Below are 27,740 nucleotides of genomic sequence, written 5' to 3'. Positions count from 1 at the left end.
TAGAGATAACCTTGGAACCTAAAAGCTGACCAGAGTCACTTTGATGAGTTAAAGGGAGAAGGGAAGGGAAAGAGAAGGGAAAGGGAAAGGAAAAGGCAGGGAAAAGGAAGAGAAAGGGAAGGGAAAGGGAAAGGAAAGGAAAAGGAAGGGAAAGAAAAGGAAAGGGAAAGGGAAAGGGAGGGGAGGGAAAACAGAGGAGAAAAGAGGACAGGAGAGAAACAAAAGCATAACTGTTAAGATACTCTGGCAGTAAATTTCACTTAACCAGAAATCTCCCTAGCAGAACCATCACACAAATACAAAACAGCAAACTTGCTATCCATGATAAAAAATCTTGAAGATCAGAGAGATACTGACAGTTCTTCAGAATAATCAAGAGAAAATTAACTAGGTTCATAGAAGATTTAGTGCTCAATATTTAATTTTTATGATATTTGATTTCTCTAAAGTTTGTTAATGTGCCAATGGCATTCATTCATTCATCTCACAAATATTTATTGAATGCCTATTATGTCCAAGGGTCCCATACTCTGTGTTATGGAGGATACCAAGAAGAATAAACATGATCCTCAGACTATTATAATCCAGAAAAGTGGATAAGCATAGATACATAAATAACTTTAAACAAGAAAGGACATGAAATAAGAATGAGAGAGATGCATCTTGCCAGAGGAATTTACACAAGTGAGATAGATATCACTTTCACGACGAACTGGTACAAGAGGGCCTTAAAAGAAGGGTAGAAATTTTATCGGTAGAGTTGGGAGAAAAGAAAGAACCTTTAAGGCAAAAGTACAACCAGAGCAAAAGCTGGGTAGGAAACTTCAGAGCATGTTCAGAAAACAAGTTACTTACACCACAGAATGTATAAATTCAGAGCTTTCAATTGATCTGAATATCTAATTAATTAAAACAGCTAATCCATTTCACAAATAGAATAGATAATAATGTATATTGGATCATAGAACTATAAAAATGGATGGGATCTCGAAAGTCACGAAGATCTAATCTCTACTCGGAGTATGATTCCTGCCTATGACATTCCTGGCAAGCATTCATCCAAGCTCTACTTGAAGATTTTCAATGATGGGAAACTCACTACTCACCACAGCAGACTATTGCATTTTGCACAGATCTGATAGGATTGTTTCCCTTTACATTATAGAGAAATTGATCTCTCTGTAACTTCAGCTCGTTGGTCCTGGCTGAGATCAAATAAGTGTGATCCTTCTTTCACAATTATTCCAAGAAAACTATTATGTCACCTTCCCCCTCCCCAAAGCTTCTTTCCCCCAAGATAAATATTAATCATTGCTTATCAATGATTATCCTTTTTTTGCCTAAGAATAGTTCTAGGGAAAGTGAAAGGGCTGGTATGACTGTCCCAAAGACCAGTGTTTCCTTTCAATCCACTAAGCAATTGTCTCAGAATAGATTTCACCCTGGTGACATGTTACTTTTTTCCCTTTGATGAATCAGGGGAAAAAATGACTTTGAACCCTACTTTGACTCATTCTGGCTTAGAGACACATGAAGGAAGATAATCATTCTGGCTAGAGAGGTGGTGAACATCCACCCGATCATGAAAGACTAGTCTAACAAAGGCTCTCTGTAGAGCACCAGGATCACAGATAGAAAAGGGGAGCTGTCAGCCTTCTTAATATCTGGTTGACTGTTCATCGAGTCCCCAAATTTCGGAGCTAGAAAAGAAGTCCAGGACTCCTCTAGCGTCCTACCTATTACGGGCCTGAACAGAAAGACAGCCTTTATAGCATGTTCAATGGGTGGTAATCTAATTATCTGTCAATATATAGGCTCCATGATTTAAAAAGACAAAAAGAGAAACCAGAGAAAATAGATAGCTAGTGTAGATATAGCGCTCTCTCTCTCTCTCTCTGTATATATATATATAATATATATATACACATATATACACACACATATATATATACACATATATACACACACATACACATATGTATAATTTTGGTTTATATATGGATTTATTTATATAATAGATATTCATATATCTATATATCTAAGCAACTAGGTGGTATAATGGATAGAGTGCCAGGCCTTTAATCGGGAAGACTCCCCTTCCTGAGTTCAAATCCAACTTCAGACACTTATTAGCTGTGTGACCCTGGAAAAGTCACTTAATCCTCTTCGCCTCAGTTTCTTTATCTGTCAAATGAGTGGAGAAGGAAATGGCCAACCATTCCAGTAAAAGTCTTAGAGGATCAGATATAACTAAAAATAATGGACTAAATTATAACATATATATGTGTATGTTTATCTATATCTATATATCTATTTTATGTATCTATATTCATGTATATATAGAAATAGGCAAAATTGGATCTCCTAAATCCCCTGCCCAGAGACAGGACCACTACATTAACTCTGTGATACAAGTATTAGCTTTTTAGAGGATCGGGCCTCTCAGGAGTTCAGCTATAGATATGCTAGATTCTAATGTACAAACTGAGATCCTTACATCTGCTCTGCAAGGACTCCTCCTAGAAGCATAGCCCTACTTTTGGATTTCAAACCCAGAAATGGATCCCAAGTGCAGGAGTAGATGAGAAATAAATACCACTGAAAGACAGAACTATGTGCTTCATGTCTTTTTGTTCTTTAATTCATAAACTTCCAGGACAGGGTCACACATAGAGAACTGGAAGGATTCAGGGGGTACTTAGTTCAACTTAATCATTTTACAGTTGAGGAAACTGAGACCTTGGGAAGTTACATGACTTGTCCAGAGTCATACAGGTACAGATGAAGATTAAATCCAGATCCTCTGATTCTCGACTTTTGCTCTTTCCACTGTGCTACACCATGGGCTCTACAATATACTCTATCCTTTGCCTAGTAATCATAGCCCTAGCATATTTTGAGGGCAGACTCAAGAATCGAAGAACGTTAAGAGCCTGAGAGCAGTTTAGAAATCCTCTAGGTCCCAGCTTCTTAAACTGTGGGTTAAGATTCCAAAAGGGGTCTCACAACTGAAGGGTGTGAGTCATGAAATTGTGATTTGTCGACAGGAAATGTTTGATTTGTATACTTATTTTATATATCTATTCATCCAGGCTCACATAAAAATTTCTCAGGCAAAAAGGGGTAGTGAGTTGAAAAAGTTTAAGAAACCCTGATATAGTTCAACCTCATCAACTTGCAGATCAGGAAACTAAGGCCGAGGAAGATAAATGATTAATGCAAAATCCTAGTGAATTAGAAGAGTTAGATTCATAACCCACATCATATACTGGGGAACCTCGAACTAAAAATCACAGAAGTCTAGAACTGCAGGGGAACTTAGATGTGACTTAGTCTCATTTTACAGATGAAGAAACTGAGTCCTGAAAGGAAATGATCCGTACTTGGTGACACAGATACTCAGAAAACGTTAATTCTTGAAAATTTTCTGGTAAAGGGCGTCAGGAAACCTGGTGCCATGCTCACTTTGTTATTGGGACCTAGCCAAGTTTGGGGCTATGTACCAATGGGCGGAAGTTCAGGGACAGGGCACGGCCTCCAAAGTCCTCCCGCATGAGACGGCACACAATTGAAAAGGAAACTTTCAATGGGGGCTGCTTTAGGCTTCCTCCGCCCGTGTGCGGCTCCGGCTCCTTCCCACTGGCTGCTAAACGGCCGGTTTGATTTCTCACTCGCCGCTGCGGCTCAGCAGGGACATGATCCACTGCAGGAAACGAAGCAGGGAATATTTTTAAACCATCCACCGTGCCTTAGGGGGGAAACCAAAACACTTTCATGGACACTCTGGAAGGCATTTCAAAAAGCTTCCATGCCTAGAGGAAGCATCGGAAAATAGACTCCACTTTTCAGTGGTTTTTGATTTTTTTTTTTTTAAGGGAACTCTCCAACGCAGCTTAAAACTTCCTGGCCCTGAACCGTAACCTGTGTCTCAGATGCTTCTTATTTGCTTCTCATCTATTAGAGATGAGCTTGGATTTCAAGTGTCTCCCACCGTAATTTCTAGAGCTCCTTATAATGGTAAGGGTTAATTCCTCCCCTGTTCCCTCTAACCTTTCCACTTTATATTAACAGTCATAATCAACTAGGAATAGTAATAGTAATAGAACGCTTTTTTTTTTAATGATCACAGGAACACTTAAAATCCTGTCCAGTTTGGGAATTGATTTCTCTCACCACTGGCCCATGCCTTATAATTCTCTTCCTCCCCAAGTCAATTTTATTCTTACCTGATTTTTGTTCTTTTCAAGTTTTCGTTTTCTTCTCAAATTTTTTTCTTCCCTCTCAAAAGCTTTTCCGACTTCTAATTGGTCTTGGCTCTTGTTCTTCTCCGTTATTCTTCTTTGACCCTCTCTTTTAATCTGTCTCTCTCCCTCCTCCCACTTCTTCCTACTCTTCCTCCTCCCACTCTCTCTCTCTCTCTCTCTCTCTCTCTCTCTCTCTCTCTCTCTCTTCTCTCTCTCCTTTCTCTATTCTCTCTCTCTTTCTCTGTTTGTCTCTTTCTCCCTCCCTCCTCTCCCTCTCTCCTCCCTCTTTCTCTCTCCTCTCTTCCTTCTCTTCCTTCTCTTCCTTCTCTCTCCCTCCCTCCTTCTCTCTCTTCTCTCTCTCTCTCTTCTCTCTCTCTCTCTCTCTTCTCTCTCTCTCTCTCTCTCTCTCTCTCTCCTTCTCTATCTGTCTCTTTCTCTCTCTCTCTCCTTCTCTCTCCCTCCCTCCCCTCTCTCTTCCTCTCTCTCCTTCCCTCCCCCCCCTCTCTCTCTCCTCTCTCCTCTCTCTCTCTCTCTCTCTCTCTCAAACTTTTCTCCTCATTTAAAAAGTTATTGCCCCCACTCCACTTGCTTCTAGTTTCTCTTCTTTGCAATCTCTTAGGGATAGAACCCGCCTTTGACAGCTGGGTTCCCTGAGCCCTTGGAGCCACTGCTCTCTGTGTGAGCTGAGTGTACGCCTCCCTTAGGACATGGGCAAGGCTTTCCTGGAGTCCTGGAGGCTGACCTCTTCTAGTTCCTTTTATCCAAGACCCCTCCCCTCACATATACCTGAAGAATATTGGAAGCTCCCCAAAACCTCCCCTCCTGGCCTTGTTCCTGACAAATTATGAAAATGACACATTCTTTCAACATACAGTTGTTAGCGGGCACCTGCTATGTGAAAAACCCCAGGCTAGGTGCCTAGAGGTACACAGAAAAAGCTGACTGATGAAGTCAGTCAATAAAACATTTCTTAAAAGGGTTTACCATGTACCAGGCACTATATCAACAAATATATGCTAAAATAAGCCAGTCATTGAATGTTACTTTTCTAAGAGAAAGGCCAGCGAACTTTTAAAATCTCCATTTACCAGGGAAGACATCAATCCAGGTCATTTGCCTCTAAAAATGGAACTGGATTTCAGTTACTGAGAGATCTTTCTCTCCTTCCCTTTTCTCCCACATATCTAGTTCCTTGATTGAATCAAGCACAAATGAATCAATAACTTGATGCATGTCATCGGTTGATTCTGCTGTAATTAACAAATTGAAATGAGATAAATCAGACACTAAAGATCCATAGAATTTTAAAAATGTTAAGAGGGCAGCTAGTCCAGCCTCATCCTGCTACAGCTGCAGGAGCTGAGGCACAAAGAGGGGTCCCACGGTGAGTGGTAAAGCTACGAGTAGCCCTTAGGTTTCCAAATTCCCAATCCAGTACTCTTTCTACTATGCCAGGCATGTGTCTTATGTCCATGTGCTTGCCACTTCATGGCCTTGGCAAGAATATTAGAGATTCTAGTGGCATTATTCACAGGTGGGTAAACTGAGGAGTTGAGAAAGAGAAGACATGACTAAACAAGCAAAAATAAATGTGTCAATGACAGCAGAATCCAGGGATCTTATTTCCCCAAACCCAGCGGTTTCATTCTCAACTACTCAGAAAACTTTGCCCATTTTTTTGGTTTTGCTTTCTCATTCTTCTGAAAGAGAATTTAATCCACACTGTCATTTGATGCAAGTTATAGTCCTGATTACATAGTTGTCTTTTCTTACAAAAATTAAGTATATAAAACATGTATACGTGCATACATGCATGTTTGTATACATATATAGTGTGTGTGTATATACATGTATGTTAACTATGAATATTTTTGAGGCAGCTAGGTGGTACTAAAGAATAGAGTTCAAATCAAGTTTCAGATAGTCACTATGTAACTCTAGGTAAATCACTTAACCACTATCTGCCTCAGTTTACTCATTTGTAAAATGTTTTCAATGATAACTCCTACTTTTTAGAGTTGTGAAAATAAAATAAAATACTATATGTATGCAAAAGGCAGCTAGGTGGCATCATAGAGCACAGAGAGCCAGATCTGGAGTAAGGAAGACATCTGAGTTCAAATCTGACCTCAGACATTTACTAGCTGTATGAATTTAGGCAAGTCACATCATCCTGCTTGTCTCACTTTCCTCATTTGTCAAATGAGCTGGAGAAGGAAATAGCAAACCATTCCCGTATCTTTGCCAAGAAAACCCCAAATGGGGTCATGAAGAATTAACATGACTGAAATGAACGAACAATAAACTTGTGTGGAAAGTGTTTTCTAAATCTTAAAGCTATATAAAGTTAGCTGTTCTTAATTTTTTCCGTGTCCTTTAGAATCCCAGAATTGGGAGCTCTCAATGCTATTCTAGTCTAACTCATACTTGAGGATAGAATTATTCCTAAGTCCCTCACTAGTAAGATCACCTTCTTCTGGAATTGCTTCTGTTTATCAATAATCTGAGCTTTTGGATGGAACTCTAATCTCATCAAGGTGAACAATTCCTCCAACAGTACAGCTAGCAACTATTTCATGACTCTCTGTCCTTTGCTACTTGAGGTCATGCTTTCCTGAGAATCCTCAACAGGTACCCATTCAACTTGTCGATGCCCTTCTTCAACTTCTCTTGACCTTGTCCTTCAAGATAATGGCTTTCTTAGTAATTCTACATATTTTATTTTATGCATTAAAAATATTCTAAATAGGATCCATAGACTTCACAGTGGGAATTAGACATACAAAAAAAAAATTAAGAATCCTGTTTAATATGTTCCTGGCACTGGGATATAGAGGTAAAAACAGCCTCTATCCTTGAGGAGTATCCATTCTAATGGAAGTGTGACCCTGGCTAAATGATCTAATCTCATACTATATAATAGGATTATTAGCAGCATCTATCTAGCAGGGTTGTTGTATCAAATGAGATAGTATCTATAAAGTACTTAGCACAGGGTCTGGCGTATAGTGTTTAATAAATGTTTATTTTCTTCCCTTGTTCTCCCAGATAAATCATATATCCAAAAAACCCATTACACAGAAGATATTGACCTGCATTGGTAAAAGGAGTTTCCTCACCATGAACTTCCTAAATCAATGAAATCATAGATCTGATTTTAAAAATATCACATTAGCCTTTTGGTACCATGCTGTTGTCTGATATTAAGTCCACAATTCACTAAGAACTCCAGATCTTTTTCACTCAAAATGCCATCAAGCCACATCTTTCCCATCTTGTACATGTACAGCTGATTTTTTTTTTTAACTCATGGAAAACTTATGCCTCCACACTACCACCCTCAAAATGCCAAGTTAAGATCTAAGCCCTGGAAGAAACCTCGCAAGTGTGACTTGGTGCCTCTTTTCAATGCAGGAATTTCAGGATTATGGAGTCTTTGAAGTACCCTAATATCTCAAACAAGGAGATAGCCCCTTTGGTGGGGACGCTTTGAAATGGAATGAAAATGCTGAGTGACCAAGCTGCCAAAACATGAAGGTGTAAGTTTAGCTAGTAGCCAATATCAATAGTGTCATTTGAGATTCTAAAGAGGATTTTCTGTTTTTCCACAGAAAACTTAGAAAACAAAAGATTTCTCTATATGGCAGCCTGGTGGTATAATGGATACAGTGCTTGGAGTCAGGAAGACCTGAATTTAAATTCTGTCTCTGACACTTATCAGCTGTGTGACCCCCAGGCAAATCACTTAACCCTGTTTGCCTCAATTCTGTCATCTGTAAAATGGCAAACCTCTCAGAATCTTTGTCATGAAGAGTCAGACCAGTACGACTGAACAATTATAATAATGTGCTCAAGGAGAGACTAAAATCAAAGATGAGTATAAATAACCTAATCTAGTAGATTGAGAAATGGAAGGACAGAGAAATATAATGTAACTTGGTACAGAGCTAGGAATAAAATTTAGTCATATTGTTTCCTGGTCCAGTTTTGTGGTCCCTAGATCATGCCAGCCCATGAAAGCCAAGCAGCTGTCCAGTTACTCCACTCTATTTAAGATGGCATCTTGTACAGGACCAAAGCAAGGTTGCTTTTGCTCAGCCATCAAAAGTCTGATTTATTCTTAATCTATTTCCCTTTAAGGCTGGAGATGAGGGGACTGACAACTATAAGGCAAAATTCCACCATTTTGAGAAAAATCCTACATGTATTTTATTTCACTTTTGCCAGAACACTGTCTTGAACTTTTCCTTTTCTCCTTCTCCTCCTCTTCCTTAGCTACTTGGCAGGACCTTTCTGTCAAAGCTTGGTCGTCACTGACACAGTCATTTTCTCAATACAGTGAAATATATCTAGATTCTGATTAGTACAAATAATCAATCACTTGAAACAGTCATATGTAATCAAGTCAGCACTATTCAAAATTTTAATTCAAATTCAAAATTCAATTTCAAAATTTGCATAATTAAGGTAGGTGGTGAAGTATCACTCCTGAACTTAGGAGGACTTGTGTTCAAATCTGGTTTCAGATATTTAACACTTACTAGCTGTATGATCCTGGGCGAGTCACTTAACCCCAATTGCCTCAGAAAACAAAAAAATTTAAAAATTGCATAATTATGCAAAATATGATAAATGGCTCCAGCCAATGGAAAATATACAGAGTATGGATTCAAATTATGCAACCTATTCAAGGGGAATTCATTTTATTACCCTAATTGGAATCTGACTGAATCAGAGTAGGACATTGGACTCTTACTTTAGCAATAAATCAATAATCAATAAATAAATCAATAAATCAAGAAGCTCCAGATCAATGGAAATATGGAGTGTAAATTCAAATAATGCAACCTATTCAGGGATTCAAGGGAATTCGTTTTTTTATAATGTTTGTTTTCTAGTTGAATCAGAATAGAATATTGGACTGTTAGAATATCAACCAATAGATGAAACATTTATTGATTGCCCACTGTGATCCCAACACTATTCTAAGATCTTTGGGGGACTAAATAAGTATTTGACATAGTCTCTTGTCTTCAAAGAAGAGTATCACATGCTTCTGTTTAGGGAGAGAAAATCTGTGCTTTGGATAGACTCCCCTTTTTCTTTACCTTCAAATTTTTATCCCATTTCTACCTATTGAAATATTCCTTCAAATGTTTTGCATAACTTTGCAAATGGTTTCTTAATTGTGGGTTGGGATAAGGAAGAGAAACTAGAACTCAAAATTTTTTGTCAGTTTCTTTTTTTTTTTTTTTTGAAGCTTTTTATCTTCAAAACATATACGAGGATAATTTTTCACCATTGACCCTTGCAAAACTTGTGTTGCAATTCTGCCCCCTTCTTCTCATCCCTCCCCTTAGATGGCAAGAATTCAAAAAATGTAAAAATAAATGTATTTTTTTGTTTTTAATGTAACTGGAAGAAAATATTTAATAAATAAAATAAAACAGAAATATTCCTTCAAGAGCTAGCTTAGACTCTCCATCCTATTTTCTCTGATTACTGCAGGTGAAGTGATCTCTTTCCAATAATATCTCAGCCACTCTATTTCATTTTTCTTTTTGACATAATCCATTTCTAATTGTATTAGAATAATTCTATCCATCTCATCCACTTTCTGGACTTTAAGCTGTATGCAAGTAGGAGCCTTTTCTCTAAACCATGTATCTCTTAACCACACCTAGCACAGCTATCTCTGAGTAGGTGCTACTTAAGTATCTCTTCCTTTAGGTTAGCACCAGAAAATTTCTGTCTGGGGAGCTTATTAAGCAGTAGCATGAGTTACCCTGGAAAGTAATACAATATCCTTCAAACCCTTTAAAGAAATCTGTGCTACAATGTACTTCTCTGTCCAAAATGTTTATGGCTTGATCTTCCCTAGAAATAGGCAGATGATTGAGGAGACATTGTAAAGTCTTTTCTAGCCTAAGAATTTGTGGGTTTCTAATTTTCTTTCCCAAGACACTTGGGTCCAGATGTTAAAAGGGCACTCTCCCCTTATGCCTTCTCCGCCCCGTATATGCTGCAGGTAAGTAAGTCCTCCTGTTGTCTAATGGCAAGAGCAATAATCCCCACTGACTCACTGGGAAGGCATAATGGGTAATTGGAGCCACGATTAGCCAGCTGAGGTCATGCTTTTCAGTCAGTGCAGTTTGGCACCCCATTATAAGTAGAGATGCAGACACTACAGGCTTAAGCAGTCCCCTTTTAAATCTTTTCCCTTTCAGATACTGGCTAAAATGGATAAGTCTCTTTTTGCCAGAACACCCTGTTCCAAGAAACGGAAAATGAAAGAAACGATCCTCTGGTATTCTGAACAATCCCGTGACCCTTTCATTTTGTCTGGGCGCTTAAGACAAAATTTCAGAGGTCTTCTTGGGAAGACTGAAGGCAGAACGATTCTCCTGGGTCTTCCTGACTTAGAATCCTTTAGGGAGAGACTTGAGCTGTGTCCCTAGGAAGAAAACCTTAGCAAGCAAAATGGGTTTGGGATAATAGGAACGATAATCACTCAAAGCCTGATTCTTTTCCCAGTGGTATTGTGCTAGACCAGTCTACTTATATCTGATTTGACTGAGCTAACAACCATCTTTAGCACAATCAGGCTCTTGAGACATAGGTCAGTAAAGCTCATCTTATGACCTTCATTGAGACCTTTTCCAGAGGGACACACAGGATGACAGCTCAATCTCCATGCACACTGTGAGTCCTTGATTAAGGTATTTTTGATCTCTGCATTCAGGAATGGGAGATTACTGTAAATGACTAGGTTTCCTCCTTTCTTCTCACATAAATGATATAACCCTGATTTTTTTTTTACTTTTTATTTACTTTTATTTATTTTTAAATTTTAAAATATTTATATTTATATTTTAATATTTATAGTAATAAATAATTACAATTATTTATTAATTTATTTTATTTAATAGCATTTTATTTTTCTAACTCCATACAAAGACAATTTTTAACATTCATTTTTTCAAATTAAATCTTGACTTCCTTTCTTAAGATAGCAAACAATTTGCTATAGGTTGCAATCATGTATTTTCATATTAGTCATGTTGCAAAAGAAGAAACAGAAAAAAAAAGTTATGGTTTCCTGCTTACTTTTCAAAAGAAGAAATAATAAGTTTCATTCACTCCGAGGTTTTTGGGGAGTCATGGGGGAAGGGGTTGTTGTCACTGTTTGGTCGATTAGTCATGTCTGACTGTGACCTCATTTGGGGTTTTCTTGGCAAAGACATTAGAATGGTTTGCCATTTTCTTCTCATAAATCAATATTCTCAGGAGCATCCTTGAGTAGAATATCCCCTGATTCTATAGATGTTGGTTTGACCCCAACTCAGTTGAATACTAGGAATATGGTAGTTAACATTCCCCCATCACTACCTCAAGACCAGGATGGACGTGGACTATACAAAGAGTCCCCGTGAGTATCACATACACGATAAGAAAGACTATATAGTATAACTCTCAATGCTCAACTAGCAATTGTTTACTTCTTATTATTTAATCATGTCTGACTCTTAGTGACCCCAAGGACCAACTATCCATGGGGTTTTCTTGGCAAAGATACTGAAATGGTTTGCTATTTCCTTCTTCAGTTTTAGGCAGGAGTTAATTGACTTGCTCAGGGTCACACAACTAGTAAATGTCTGAGATCAAATTTGAATTCTGGTCTCTCTAGTTTGACTCTAGACGCAGGGCTCTATTCACTGTACCATTCAACTACCCCATAAATATTAAATTGGCACTGGGGATACAAGTACAATGAAACAATTGCTATTCCAATTTGCAGTGAATTTATATCTTAATGGGCCAGCTCAAGACAGCCATAGAGAGACATTCAAGGCAAGAAGAGTGTCCACGATTGAGGTTTGTCTCTAGGAATAGGCACAAAGTGAAACAAGAGGATCTAACTTTCACCCTTGTTTGATAGAGGGCACAAATAAGAAAGTGGTGTCTCCCATCTTCAACTGAATCCAGCAAGATGGCAGTCTGAATTCCAAATAAGATACAAGCTAATATTGACAGACTCCTCAAACCAAGACCAGTGAGATCAGCATGGACTGCCAGCCTTTCTCTTCGCTTTGTCTTCTGAGCCTGAGGAGATGTTCCCAAGCTTTAGAAGAGATTAGCTCCTCCCAGTCTCCAGGCCAGATCTGTCATGTCCCACCATCTGCCATCTTTCATATCTTTAAGACACTGTAGAGCTTGGAATACAAATGGGATCTTACCCAGATGGCATTGTTCACCGTGCTTTGACTGGGGCTCAGCCCTTCCCCTGGCTCCCAGCTCCTTAATGTGTATTGGAGGAATTTCGAGGCTATCAGAAAGGAAGTCAAATTGTTTTCGGAAAACAATAGCAAAGTAACTACAAGTCATTAGCTTCCTCCCTGGGGCCCCAAATCAAGCTTGTCAGAGTAACTGAAAAGATTGGCAGTCCTGTTTACTTACAGTGCTCTGGATAAGACCCATGAATTAATTCCTGTGTGTGACTTTCTGGAATGAGAGGAGGTGAGTCATGAAAGTCAGAAATAGAAAAAAGCCTATTAATACAGTAAAGATTTAATGATAAATAGATCAATAGACAGACAAGACAGATAGATAGACAGGATATATAGACAAGATAGACTAGATAGATGGATGATAGATAGATAGACAGGATAGACAGAATAGGTAGATATACAGACAGACAGGATAGAGTAGATAGGTAGGTAGGTAAACAGATAAGATAGGTAGCTATATACATAGATATTGATAGACATATCGTCTATATGTACATATATCATATATACATCTTTCTTTCTTTCTTTTTCTTTTTCTGAGGCAAGTGGAGTTAAGTGAATTGCCCAGGGTCACACAACTAGGAGACATCTTTCTTTGCATATTGCTTCCCATAGTGAATTGCCAGCTCTTGAAATCAACCTTAAGTTATCACCCTCAAGGAAGAGGGATTCTAACAAAGGTATCTATCCACATATGCACCAGTGTATATAGATGCATATATATATATGTACACACATACACAAGTGCACACATATACACAAAGAAATACATATTACATATCCCTAGAACTCCCAAGCAGAGTCATTAATCAAGAGCTGAGCCAAAGAAGAATCCACTCCCCAGAAGACCCCAAGTTTTCACCCCTCCCTAGCCCAACTTTCCCTTCCCTCCCCAACCATTAATGCCACTTACAGGTGGGACATTCCTTTTACTTTGCTACACATGGTCACAAACTATGTGGAATACTCACTAACTCTTTAACTCCTTTACATGTGGGAACCTAATCCTTGGGAATTAATTTTTTGAAAGGTTATTTTTCCTTTTGCTTTTTCTTCTGTCATTAAAATTTATGTTTTATTATTTTTGAAAGGTTATTTTAATCCTCTCTTGCAATATGATTATTAGTGATGGCTTTGGGTTTTGTGGATGCTGGCAGGAAGAAATTTTATTTCATTCATTTACTTTTTCCTTTTAGGTTTTGTTTATTTTAAATATATTTTTGTTTATTCACTATTTTCATGGCATTTTAAAGTCTTAATTTGTGTCTTGTTTGGTTTGTATCTGTTGGGACTTTTGCTTCTTCACTCTAGAAATTTTATTTTATTTTGACTTTTCTGTACTTAGAGCTCCCATTTTTTTGGCTGCATTTTCCATTTTTGTATATTTTCTCATTAACCACTGTAAGTTTTGTAATTTTTATTCCAGGGGAAAATCTTCTTCTATTTCCAATTTTACTTCCATCTTATTGGACTGAATATTAGAACTAGAAATAGATTAAAACACTAAAGTTATTATAAAAAATATTGAAAAAGAATGTGAAAGACTTAGAGGATTGCAGAATAATATGTGGTAACATAAAACCAGATAAGGTCACCCAGGGAAGTACACTATGAATTTCCTGTGGAATTTATAGCCACCTTATATTTTAGAACTGATGATAAATATTTGCAAAAAAAGGCCACAATAAAAATAATTTCAGCTTATGCATCAGTGCTGTTTTCTAAGGATGAAAAGATAAGTAAATTCTATAAAAAACAATAAGAACCTTCAAATTAAAACAAGATATCTTATGATATTTGATGACTTAAATGTCAAGGTGTGAAAAGGTCAGGATGGTATGAAATACATGGAAAGGAATATTCTAAGAAGAAATGAGAGAAGCCAAGGGCTTGTGAACTACATAGAAGCAGGGCTCCTTTATATCCTGAAACCTTTCTTTAAGAAAAGAATCAGGCCTCTTTAATGCAGCACTCACTTCACAACCTGCCTCATGCAGAAGTGTGCAAGAGTTTAACCTGGATCTCAGGTGTTATATGACTGGAAAGCGGCTGGAATTTTCATGGGCCAATGAGCTAGACTTCAGAGAGATTGTCTTATGAGTTTGTTGCTTTAAAAGATCATTAAGAGCTAACTGAAAGAAGTATAATGTTCTGAGGGATTTTTGCTTCATTTACACTGATGATAAACAGATGCAAGAGGATAGAGGAGTCAGAAGAATCCGGTGGAAACTTTGGAAGGTTTTGAGTTACCTGAATTTTCACAATGAGAGATTTCAAGTACTTTCTGTTCACCCTGTAGTTGATAGTTTGGATGGCAGATGTAGAAATTATTGTTTTCAATTGTTCAATCATGTCTGACTTTTTGTGATTCTATATAGCATAGCACAAGAGACTCTTCCATCCATTCAAGCTCACATTAATCTTAAATTAAAGACCAAGATGGATGGTTATTACAATTAACTTTTGATTTCCTATGTCAGCATTCCAATCACCTGTGATGAGTAGAATTTCTTTTTCTGGTCTTATTTCTAGAAGATGTTATAGGTCTTCCTAGAACTGATCAACTTTGGCCTCTTCATATTAATGGTTGAAGCAGATTTATATTACTGTGATGTTGAATGATCTACCTCGGATTTGAACAGATATCCTTCTGTAATTTTTGAGATCATACCCTATTACTGCTCTTCTCACCCTTTTATTGACTATGAAGGCTACTCCATTTCTTCTACAGTAGGATGTGTAGTGATTGCTTGAACTAAATCCATCCATTTCCATCCACTTAAGTTCTTTGACACCCAAGACATTGTTTAATCTATCTCTTGTTTGACCATAACCAACTTACTTTGATTCATAGATCTTACATCCCAGGTGTCTATCATCATGAAGATGCATCTGCAGCTTAGCATCCTTTCAAGTTTGGCTCAGTTGCTTTATTAATTCTGTTGCTACTTGTAGTTGTCTGCTATTCTCCAGCAGTGGAAGAGCTTTTAAATTTTAGGGGCTCATTTTCTTATGTCATCTCTTCTATCATTTTAAGACTGTCTGTGGGGTGTCTTGACAAAGATACTGGAGTGATCTGTGATTTCTTTCTCTAGCAGATTACCTTTTATCAAAACTCTACTATAACTTATCTATCTTAGATAATACTGCATGGCATAGCTCATAATTTTACTGCGGTAACAGCCACTCCATAACAGAAAGGCAATGTTCTAGGAGGGGATAATAGAAGTAAAGTTGACCAAGATTATCAAAAATATTTCTTGCCAGGGAACTCAAGGACTCTATCTGGAATATCTATACTATCTCCAAAGTGGATACCTGAATCCAACAGAAGAGGGAAGAACAGGAAGAACAACTTTGAGGAAGGGCAAGCAGAGAGATCTAAGTAGGAGTAAATCACAGATAGTGAGCAGAATCCAGTGCTGTACTCAGGAAGAAGGAGTATTCTGAATGTCTTTCAGCTGTTTCTTATTATTAAAGACCCTTTTCTCTGTGGAGATGTCTGGTCTTGGTGAAAGTTTATCTTCACCTCACCTCAATCTTCATTGCTCTTTGATGCCCAGTAAAGTAGTTAATACCATCTGGCTCCAGGGTATTACTGACCTAACATTGGAGGTATCTAGGAGAAAGTGTCAACCATCCCCAAATTTCAGCAAGATTATTTCTGACATACCTTTTCACCTCTTGCTCTTTTCACCCTTTTTATGATCCAACAAATGTTTGTGAAACTTCTTCCAACCAATGGATCAACTTCCTGCATAGGCCCCTTTTTTGCTTATTCTATTATTTTGAGTATGATTGGTTCAACAACAGAATTGAAATGCATCAGCAATTATCTAAGACAGAAAGGCAATTTGGGCAATTACCTAACTACTTTACATTCCTACCTTCTTGAAAACAATGTAGTTTTCTTACATCATGGTGCTGCCTTTTTTCTAGATTTTTCTTTCTGTCATCAAGTGCCAATGAAACAAACACATCTGGGAAAGTATTTTTCTTCCAGTTGTGCCTCTTCTCCTAAGTAATCTTCCTAAGCAATTTTTCCCAAGATAGTCTCTTTGAAGTCCATTCTAAGTAGCTCAGTCTTGTAGAGAAGCTCCCTTCCCCACACCAATCTCCTACCAAACTATAGGCTGCTGCAGTCCATTGAGCCAACTCCAATGGGGATGGATTTGGTGGGGAGGCATTGATGCTCTCTGTTTTTTATCCTTGAAGAAAAATAGTTCCAACTTTAAGAGTCTTTCTGCACATTCCTGTAGAAGACCACAGATATTAGGGAACTCTGAAAAAAGTATATATATAAAAGCAAAGATACTTACAATAGACTGTTAATTCAGTGTGATTAATGAGATAATGGTTTTCTAGTTCACATATAATTAGTACTTAATATGGTGATATAATGGTTCTACAATTGGCACATGCTCAGTGTACTATAGTGATGTAATTGTACTAAGGTATATAAAGGCTGAGAGGACTTTAAATAAGCAGATTCAAGAAAGACTCAAGTGAGTGTGTGCTTGAGCTCGATGTCAGACTCAGACACAGACATAGAGATCCTCCAGAAAGCCAGCCTGGACATTACACATTCCCATTCCTCTTTGGGAATCTCAAAAGTTATTGTTTTGTTGTGAGAGTAGAACACAAGCTTTTTTTACACCAACATAAGGATTTCTAGCACCACTGTAAGTCTAAAAATGACCACAGATTTTTCTGTAACTGCTTTCTAGCATTTGCCAGTCCCATTTCTGTAATGATTTAAATACTTTGCTTTTCCTCCTGTGCCATAGTCTTTTTTCTCCCCTCTCCCCTTTACCATGCTTGTATGAATGGATTTTGTAAAGCCATTTGTTTGATGGTTTCTTAGTTGTGGAAGAGACTTCCAGCTATTTTTGCTTATTTCCCCCTAGAGTTTTCTTGTGACTCAAGTTAAATTTTCATTCTTTCTGTTTCACTATGCCTGAAGAAGTGGATCTAGACAGGGAATTATCAGATATGTTGATTTTGAAAGATAATTTCATCCATTTCTTTGAGGGGATAAGGGGGAGGAGAGTTCTTATCACTGGTACATTTAAAGTTCTCTAATCTACAGGGGAAGTATCAGCTCTGGACAAATGCCACCATTAGCATAGGATGCCAAGAAAAATCAAGTTTCCCCAAAACATTGAGCCAGAAACCTGAAATCAACTTCACCAAAACCACTGCCAGCTATATCTTAGTGATTCAAAGGAATACTTTAAATAACCAGGAACCATATAACATACATTGAAAGACATTAAAACTGTGATACTGAACATAGTGAGTACCAGATACATTGCAAAAAATTAAATAAACTCTATTCTAATAGACAGAAAACTACGTCATATTGATGTAGGAATTATTCCTGAAATAAATGTCTAGACAGAGTCAACTAACTGGCTTTGTTAAAGCAAAGATCAGAAATAGTAAAAAGCAAGAAGAAGAATGCAAAAAAGACATGGCATACAATTGACTAACTCAATAATGAACCATGTAAACAAGGAATTAACAATGATAAATGGAAAATGGACATCTGTAATGACATTAACACTGTATATGATAACTTTATATATGGTTCAGCTATTGTAAAACTATTGCCACAACAGAAAGACCAACAGAACCCAGAAATTGCCTTAATCAGCAACACTGATTTACTGCTGAGCAGTAATTGCAGAAAGGTAGCAGTCAGAGGCAACAGGGATTTAGAAGATAAACTAATTTGTAAGTTCTTATGAAGTAGAACAAGAAGAAACTATGATCAGAATCATCTTGTAAATCAGAAAAACAAAGCAGTATAGGGTAAAGCCAGCTTTTTAAACAAAGTCATCCTAAAACATTTAAAGATGAAAATTAGAACGCCAATCATTGGCATAAAAATGGAAGAGATTTATAGAAATCATTATAACAAATGTTTTTCATCATCAAGGATTGTAGAACACTACACTGAGACCCAACATCATAATCCTGGAAATATGTCTAAGGGAGGTAAGACATGCCACTAAAGAGAAGAAAGATAGAATTATAAGATTATAGGTTTAAGGCTAGAAGGGATCTTGGAAGTTATAAGAAAACTAAGTCTTAAAAGAGTTTAAATAATTTACCCAGCACAAAGGTGTAATTAGTGAAAAAACCTGGAAAACAATCCAAATCTTCTGATGCCAAATGGATCATGCTGGAAAAGTAGTTGGATTGGACCAATTCTTAATAGAAAAGATCTATGCTGGAAGAGACAAGTCAAATCAAGTCAATGAGCATTTATTAATTGTGGTAGGCACTGATTGTAAAAGTGCAAAAAAAAAAAAAAGCAACAGGAAGGGAAAAAAAATTACAAAAGTGTAGGAGGAAAATCTCAGACATAAAAAAGGTAATTGTGAAGACATCAACAACCACAGGTTTATTTGTCTGATCTCCATCTATATAAAGTATTTAAACAAGCCATTTATAGTCTAATTGAAGATGAGGATATTAATAAGGAGAAAGTAAGCTTTCGAAAGTGCTTTTCAACACTGGGTCATATCTTTATCATTTTTCAACTGATTGAGAAAAGTAGAGAATTTAACATTCTATTGTTTTTTGATTATGAAAAAACCCATTTGATTCAATAGAACAAAATGTCATCTTAAAGGCTCCTTCTAACAATGGATCTCTAAAGCCTTCATGAATATCACTCAAGATTCCTTAAAACAAATCACAGGAAAAAACCTTCAATAACTGATTCATCAGATTATAAACATTAGGTAAGGTATAAAACTGACCGAGTCACCAAGGTTATTTACCACTGTGATAGTAAACATTCAGCATAGGGTCCAAGTTAAAGAGGGTTTTTTCCTGTGTGTGATAAGATATGTGTGGATGACACTGTTCTAATTAAAAGCCCCAGTACATTGTCAAGTTTCCTAGAAGGGATCAAGACCTTGGCCATACAAGAAAGAGCAAAAGAATAAAGAATGTCTATAGCCCTCAGATTATATCATTTGTTTTGATGGAAAATATACACATAATAATAACAATTTGCATTTATATAGCCCTTTAAGGTTTATAAAGTGTTACAAGTTTTCTCATTTAATCTTCATAACAATTCTAGAAGATAGATGCTATTATTATCCCCATTATTCAGATGAGGAAACTGAGGCAAACAGTTTAAGTCACTTGCCAAAGATCACATATCTAGTAAGTGTCTGAGACTGTTTCTAAGCTCAAGATTTCCTGATTTCAAGTCCAGTGCTCTCCCAATGCCACCTAGCTGCCAATCAGCATTGTATCTGGAACAGACCTGTTCAGGTCAAAAAAATAGAAAAACTTCAAAACAAAGAGCATGGCTGATAATGAGACTGTTAAAAGAACTTTTAAAATCTTCAGGGATGATTGGATTTCCCAACACAAGATGAGACTGTTTTAGTTCTTGAAAAACCAGCAAGAATCACTGGATTCCTTGAGATGAAAAATTGTTGATGAGACTTTTGCAGTACTTCAGAGCTTACAGGAATTATTGGATTCCCGGCACATGAACTAATGGACAATGGAATCCTTTTGGACTATTTCTAGGACTTATGGACATGTATATATTTTCAGGTTGATTCATGTTATTTGTTACATTACTAGTAGCCTGCGTTATATTGCTATGTGCTTATGTATTTTATGTATTGCAAGAATCATTGGATTTCTTGAGATGAAAAATTGTTGATGAGACTATTGCAGTACTTAAATTTTCATGTTGATTCATATTATTTGTTACATTACTACTAGCCTGTGTTATATTGCTGTGTGCTTATGTAAATTATGTGTAATGCCTCCCATATTGATGGATTTATGTATACCATGTATATCTGTTTCAGGTTCTGGCCCAAAACATCTTCTTGTAAGAACAGATCAATAATCTATCAACTCTAATGAGTTAGCAGTTTGTAAAGATTCCAACATCTCCTCCTTTCTTTTGTTTTAGAACATAGGGTGGTCATGACCTCCCTGACTTCTCAAGGAGGTGAGAACCCCCCAGAAAAGGTGATCATACCTTCCCTGACATCTCAGGAAGGGAGATGAAAACACCAAAGGATTCTGAAGGGGCTCACTTGAAACAGGTACATATAAATCCATCAATATGGGCCAGAAACTTGAAACAGATATACATGGTATATATAAATCCATCAATATGGGAGGCATTACACATAATTTACACAAGCACACAGCAATATAACACAGGCTAGTAGTAATGTAACAAATAACATAAATCAACCTGAAAATATATACATGTCCATAAGTTCTAGAAATAATCCAAAAGGATTCCATTGTCCATTAGTTCATGTGTCCAATAATTCCTGTAAGCTCTGAAGTACTGCAAAAGTCTCATCAACAATTTTTCATCTCAAGGAATCCAGTGATTCTTGCTGGTTTTTCAAGAACTAAAACAGTCTTATCTTGTGTTGGGAAATCCAATGATTCCTGAATATTTTAAAAGTTCTTTTAACAGTCTCATTATCAGCCATGCTCTTTGTTTTGAAGTTTTTCTCTTTCTGTTTCATCTCAGGGAATCCAATGATTGTTGCTGGTTTTTCAGGAACTGAAAGCTGAAGATTTTAAAGTTCTTTTGACAGTCTCACTGTTAGCTATCTGATTCCTTCTCCATCTGTGGAAATATAAGCAGACCCTCTTCCCCAAGCAATTAACCTAGCTAATTCCCTTCTATTTACCACTTTTGGGATTTCTCCTCATCATCTGGTAATTACATTGGAGCTGTTTGCATTGGATATTGCCTTGTTGTCTTAAAAGGCCTGTATTCTCCCCAACTGTAATCCTGATTGCTTTTCTGTTGGTTGATGACATCAGAGTCCTGAATTTCTAAAGTCTCTCTGGGTGTAACCTCAGCTGCAATCATGCCCCACCTGTCCTTTGATTGATACTTTGGAGCTGGGCTCTGCCTCTCATTCCTCTGGGTCAACCTACATTTAGAGGCCCAGTGAAAGCCTTGGTTACATTTTGGACATGAAGTTTGGGGATTTCTCTCACCCTGTCTTCTCACTCTATCTCCATTTCTACATTGGGCTCTTAGATGTCCAACTTTTCCACACTGAAAACATCAACGAATTTCTCTAGAAGTCCCTTGCCAAGAGGGACCCTGTCTTTTCATGTTCATAATAAGCATTTGTGCCTACTGTGGCACAGTGTCTTATGATCTCCTCTAAAGGAGCATCTTTGTCTAGCCCCATATAATCCTTTGGCAAACCTCATTGGCATTTTCCTTAGCCAAATGTCTAGTCATTATTTCTGTTGCTGCATTATCTCCAATGGTTCTTATTACAGCTGTTTGCAAACGTCCCACAAAATCAGCAAAAGGTTCACTGGGACCTTGCTCTATTTTTGTAAAAGCTTTATTTCCATCTTTCTGTCCAGGGAGAGAATTCCAAGCTTTTATTGCAGCCTTAGAAATTTGCTCATACACTGTTATGGGATAATAAATCTGTTCTGAACTCTCTGCATACTGACCTTCACCTGCTAGTTGGTCAAAAGCAACTTGTACAATAGCTCCTGTTTGCCTATTGCATTGGCAATACATAATTCTTGCATAATCTTACATAATTCATGAAAATCCGAAATTTTGTCCTGGTTCTAGACATGTCTTAGCTATGGATTTCCAGTCATTTGGGGTTAAGATTTCATAAGACAAATTATCTAGTAACATCTTCACATAAGAGGATGTAGCCCCATAAAGAGTGCAACCCTTTTTCAAATCTTTAATTTTTTCCAAATTAAAAGGAGTGTATTTTCTCTCTTTTTGACCTAAAGAGACAAGCTTTTCAATCAGAGGATATGCATTTATAAAATCAGATATATCTTCTCCTTCATTTTTTGCTTTAAATTAATGCCTCTTCTAATCTTGTCATATTCTGCTTCACAGGAGGCACTGATTGTATTTCTGCCTCTCTCCCTCCCCCTTCTTCCTCTACCCAGGAAGGGTTCATTGAGGGGGGAAGGTCATGAGATGTGGAATGACCTAATTCCTTCTGCTGTGAAGTATCATACTCAGAATTGTACTTAACTCCATTCTTATCTGATTCTTGCTCCTTTTCACCTAGTATAGTTGGCACCTCTCCCTGCTGGTGTTTCTTTTTTTTCTTTATTTTAATACTTATAAAATTTCCTAAAGCTAGTTGTATTAAATTATATGTATTAAGTATGTCTTTGGAAATTGAGTTAGGCCCATTTTTATTATAGAATTGACAAAGATCCTCTCCTACCAATTTCCACTCGTTTAGATCTAATTCCTTTTCCAGAGAGAAACAAGGACATATGTGATTTACAGTTTGTAAAAGTTCAGTGATCTGCTGTAAAATTATTATTAAACCTTGACTTTCCATAACTTTGACAATGCTCTCTAAACATTTTCCTTGAACAGAAACAGAAGGCTGTTTTCTAAACATCTGTCCCGTCTTAGCTGAAATTCTACTTTAACTCTTTTAACAAAATGTCTTTGTTGCACTTACCCTAATTTCTGGGTCAAGAAGACTTTTCCACTGGATCAGGATCAGAGGCTTTTCCATTGGAATCATTTTGTCAGTCCCACGTTCAGGGCGCCAAAATATGGTGATCTTCTTTTAAAATAAGTCTCTCTGGGGGAGAGAGCAGGTTTCTCAGGGGAGATTTTCTTGGAGGCAGCTTTAGTATTAGTTCGGACCAATAATTACCCCAAATGCAGCCAGCTGGTAAAAATACAAACGTTTATTTCTCCTTCCAAGTCTTGTCTCTTTCCTTGAGCCCGGATAGCTAGATTCTTAGAGGCCTATCTCTCTGCTTGGTTCCAAAAGCTCCCTCCGAATGTCTCCAAATCCAAAGGTTTTGTCTTTCAGCCTCTGCCTCTGCTTTCTTCAGCCTCCAGCCAGCACAAAGATGGAATGAATCTGTTTTCTCCTGCCTTCTGAAGTAATTCTCTCCTGGCTCTAGCTCAACTCTGACTCGTGGCTTCTTCTTCTCAAAATTCTTCTTCTGCTACCAGCCAGCCAAGTGGAAAATATTGGAATGAATCACTCTTCACTGGCTTATATATGACTCTTATGAGAGAATGGGATTATGGGTTTTCTCCCATAGTGCTCTTTGACCCTAAGAGCTTCAAGGGAGGTGTGAATTCAGATATCTCATATTAAACCCTGAAATTTCCCAAACGTGTGAACTCCAATGAGTAAAGGTGCAAACACAAGCATTGTATCAATTAGTTCTACTTAGTACTTTGTTTCAGATTCTGGCCCAAAACATCTTCTTGTAAGAGCAAATCAATAATCTATCAACTCTAATGAGTTAGCAGTTTGTAAAGATTTCAACATTCTTTGATAAATCCAAGCTTCCTATGGAAATAAGGGACTATCTTCTTAATAGCAAGGAGCATTCTACTCATGTTATTGAATCTCAGTGAGACATGGGTGTGGTCCATAAAAGGCAATTGCCTCTGAAGCATGAAAAATTGCTATTTCACAGAAAGCAATGGAGAAATTGATGGTAGGTGTGAGCAGGCTGCAACATATAATCAATAAGGAACTTAGAAAAAGACAAGAAATAAAAGATATTATCAAGGAAATATGTGATAAGAAGAGGAAAAGGTCTGATCCCATGCTAAAGAATAACAAATGGACAGCCAACATGTTACACTGATATCCTCACCATGTCAGGAGAGAAACCTCCAGTAGGGACTCCTGATGTTTAATTTATAGAAAGACATGAACCAGAGTTACACAGCATGGGTAACCCATGTCTGGATTACAATTGGAGTCATTGTGTATCATTGTGTATCAACAAAATCCATTAAATGAGTACAAAGTACTCCAAAAACAAAAATGGGGTAAGCCATAATTCCTGCTTTTACCACCTAGTTGGAGAAGAAAACAAACAAAAATTAAAAAGGGGGCATATGATAAGGGACTTGATGAAGAATCATAAGCAAAGAAGCATATTGCTGTGAAATTATCATGCTATAATTTGTCTTTTTTCATAAATTAACATTTTAAACACCTTTTGTTTTCTTAAAATAGGATATAATCTAATAAATAATTTCACAAGGAATATAAATCAGAAAGAACCTTCATGGTCATCCAAGACAATCTCATTTTATAAATGAGAAAGTTGGAACCCAAGACCAGACTGCCAGACTTGATTCTCCCACTGTTTAGCTCAGTAGTTTCTACTACATCATACTGCCTTCACACAGGAAGTTGTTGTCAGAATCTATATTTGCTGAGCCCCCTCCAAATGGCCATTAACCATGCCATGAATCTCCCTCACCCAGCCTCTCTCCTAATAAGGAAGCCTCTGGAATGTCAGACATTCCTTCCCAAGGCTGTTCTGTAAAGCTTGCCTGATTCAGGTAATAGCCATGTTCCTCTTTCACATATTCTACACAGACAGTCCAGGAAATTTGCTCTCATTGAGTACAGAGAGGCAATCCAAAATCAATTTCCAATAGAAACTAGGAAGAAAAAAATGAACAGAATCTCATTGGGATTCAGTGCCTTATCTGTAAAATGAATCCCAAGTGATCTTTTAGGATCCCCTTCCTTCTCCATAACTTATAGTTATAAGGGAGTTACCTATAACACTAAAAGGTTTAATGATTTGCTCAGTAATCTGTGTCAAAGGCAGAACTGTGCCATGTAAATTTTATTATTGTTTATTTTCATTATTATTATTATTGCTATTCCGTTCTTTTTCCCATTGGTTTCAAATAGCAACAGTCTGAGACAGGTTGCTATCTTGCAATTATTTTTCATATTTATTATTCTACAGAATATTAGTCAAATAATTAAAACAATTTTTAGATTTATAGGCTCACTGAAAGTATCTTTGGTACAACTAATAGCAGATGGGAAATTTATTATTACTGTGACAATAAATTGCATTATCAAGTTACATCAAGTCAACCAAGACTTAGTAAATGCCTACTGTGTGGTAAGCACTAAACTAGATGTAATCAAATATTTAAAATATAAAAATCATTCTCAGCTAATGGGGCATATAAAGACAGACGGCAGGCCACATTTAGCCCATGGATCATAATTTTCCAAGCCCTGTGCTAAATGATTACTTTCAAAACTCAACTATGTCTACATGAACCCAATTTGTTTTCCCCAGAGTTACTTTGGTGCCTGATGATTCAAGGCATGTCAAAGATAGATAGGTAATAGGAGGCCCTGAGAAACCAGATCCAGCCATCACAAAAACAAACAAAATTCTATATACACTTAAGAAAGATGGTGAAAGATTAATCCTTTCCCCAAGGAAGTAATTGATCCTGACTTCAGAGGAGATGCCCAGGCAAGGATTCAGAGCACGTATGTAGGGTATAATGTATGGTAAAAATGAGAAGACCCAGGCTCTACCATTTACTAGCTGTGTGACCTTAGATGAGCTATAAGAACAATTTGTCTGTCTGGGTAGATGTGGTGAAACAAGATAGATGATAACTGCAAAGAGACTTAGACCACTATAGAAAATGTAAACAGTCATTTTATAGAGAATGGTATACAGTCCTATAAACTCAATTCAACACAAATTCATTAAAATTTAGTATTTGCGAAACATGCAGGTGATTAGTATAGAAAACAAAAATAAGAATAATCTCAACAAGTACACAGGAAAATACATAAAAGTTAAGTCAAGAAAGAAAAACTGGAAGATTTCAAAAGACTTCATAGAAACCCTCACTGAAGCAAGGCAATCCTTTTTACACTTTCCTAATTGATTCACTATCCTACTTATCACAATGACTTTCCAAAACCTTTCCATCCCTCCTCACTTGCAGTCCTTCCTCCTCCCCGTTTCAGTTGAGAACCTTGCCTTATATTTTTCCCTTTATACTTTATTTGAATAGGACTTTATTTTTTCAAATACATGCAAAGATAGTTTTCAATATTCACCTTTGCAAAATCTCGTGCTCCAAATTTTTCTCCCTCTCTTCTCCCCTTCCCAAGACATTGTGATGACTGCCTTAGCACCCTGGATACCTTAGAATCAGCCAGAGTCAGGATAAGCAAAAGTCCTTAGTCTTTATTCTTGATCTTCAGAGGTAGTATTGAATTGGCTTGAAGCAGAATCTCTGTGACCTTCCTTCTTCATCTCCTGCCCAGAAGTGATCTTTGCTAGTCTTACTCCACCCCCTAGTCCCTCCTACAATTCTCTGTACCAATGATCAAGCCAGCACAGGATAGTGGGAAGGGCCATTTTCTAAGAATATGCTTATAGAGTATTGTTCAATTGGTAATTAGCCTTAAGTGCTCCAACTCAGTGCATCCACTCAAGAGTTTCAGCCCTCTACATCTCCCACTTTCTTTTGTTTTAGAACACAGGTGGTCATGCCATCCCTGATTTCTCAGGAAGAGAGGTGAAAGCACTAAAAAGGAGATGATCACACCCTCCCTGACATCTCAGGAAGGGAGAGGAAAAGCACCAAAGGCAAGTGGGGATTGCTAGCAGTTTTCTGGGCTGAAGGGTCTTATTAGAAACAGGCATGCACAAACCCATCAGCATGGGAATTATTACACAAGCACAGGCTCAATGTGGTGTAACAAACATGAATTGTACATGCAAGAAGTGATATAACAAACAATATGAATCAACATGGTGTAAAAGATTTCCAGAAGTCCTAGAAGGAAGGTATGTAAACAACAGTCACACATAAGTCTTCTTCAGCAGCCAATAAATAGTCTAAAACCAATCTATTGTCCATTGCTTCATGTGCCAGGGAATCCAATGATCCCTGCAAGTTTTTGAAGTCCTGCAACAGTCTTTTTATGTGTTAGGGAATCCAATGATTCCAGCAGATTTTGAAGTCCTGCAACAGTCTTATCATTTCTCAGAAAATCCAATGATTCCTGAGGGCTTTCAAGTCTTATCATGTCTCAGAGAATCCAATGATTCCTGAGGGTTTTCAAGTCCTACAATAGTCTTATCATGTCTCAGAGAATCCATTGATTCCTGAGGGTGTTGATGTCCCTCAACATGAGTCAAACGCCATAACTGCCATGCTCTTTTAGTGGTGAGTACAGTCAGCAATGGAACCACCTGATGTTTCTTGGCTCTTCTCCTTCATTTCAAGGGTCTGCTCTGTCTCTTTCCAATGAACAAGGCAAATATGACTCATTGGCACCTATCTGATTCTTTCTCCATCTGTGAGATACAAGCAAACCCTCTCCCCCAAGCAGTTAACCTATCTGGT

At 37.3% G+C, this 27,740-nt stretch overlaps 1 protein-coding gene across 2 annotated transcripts in view; it reads right to left on the bottom strand.

Annotated features, from left to right (window-relative positions):
• The window catches only part of GJA5 (gap junction protein alpha 5), a 35,131-nt gene extending 30,704 nt beyond the window's left edge, over positions 1 to 4,427 (bottom strand). For both annotated transcript variants that reach the window (XM_051992847.1, XM_051992846.1), the window contains exon 1: positions 4,227 to 4,427. The gene's annotated coding sequence lies outside the window, so the exon portion shown is untranslated. The remainder of the gene's footprint in view (positions 1 to 4,226) is intronic.
• Between the last annotated feature and the right edge of the window lie 23,313 nt (positions 4,428 to 27,740).

This window comes from Antechinus flavipes, chromosome 4 (genome assembly GCF_016432865.1).
Source record: "Antechinus flavipes isolate AdamAnt ecotype Samford, QLD, Australia chromosome 4, AdamAnt_v2, whole genome shotgun sequence".
Taxonomy (NCBI): domain Eukaryota; kingdom Metazoa; phylum Chordata; class Mammalia; order Dasyuromorphia; family Dasyuridae; genus Antechinus; species Antechinus flavipes.
Note: the sequence above shows the minus strand (reverse complement) of the source record. Positions and strands in the feature narration are given on the sequence as shown.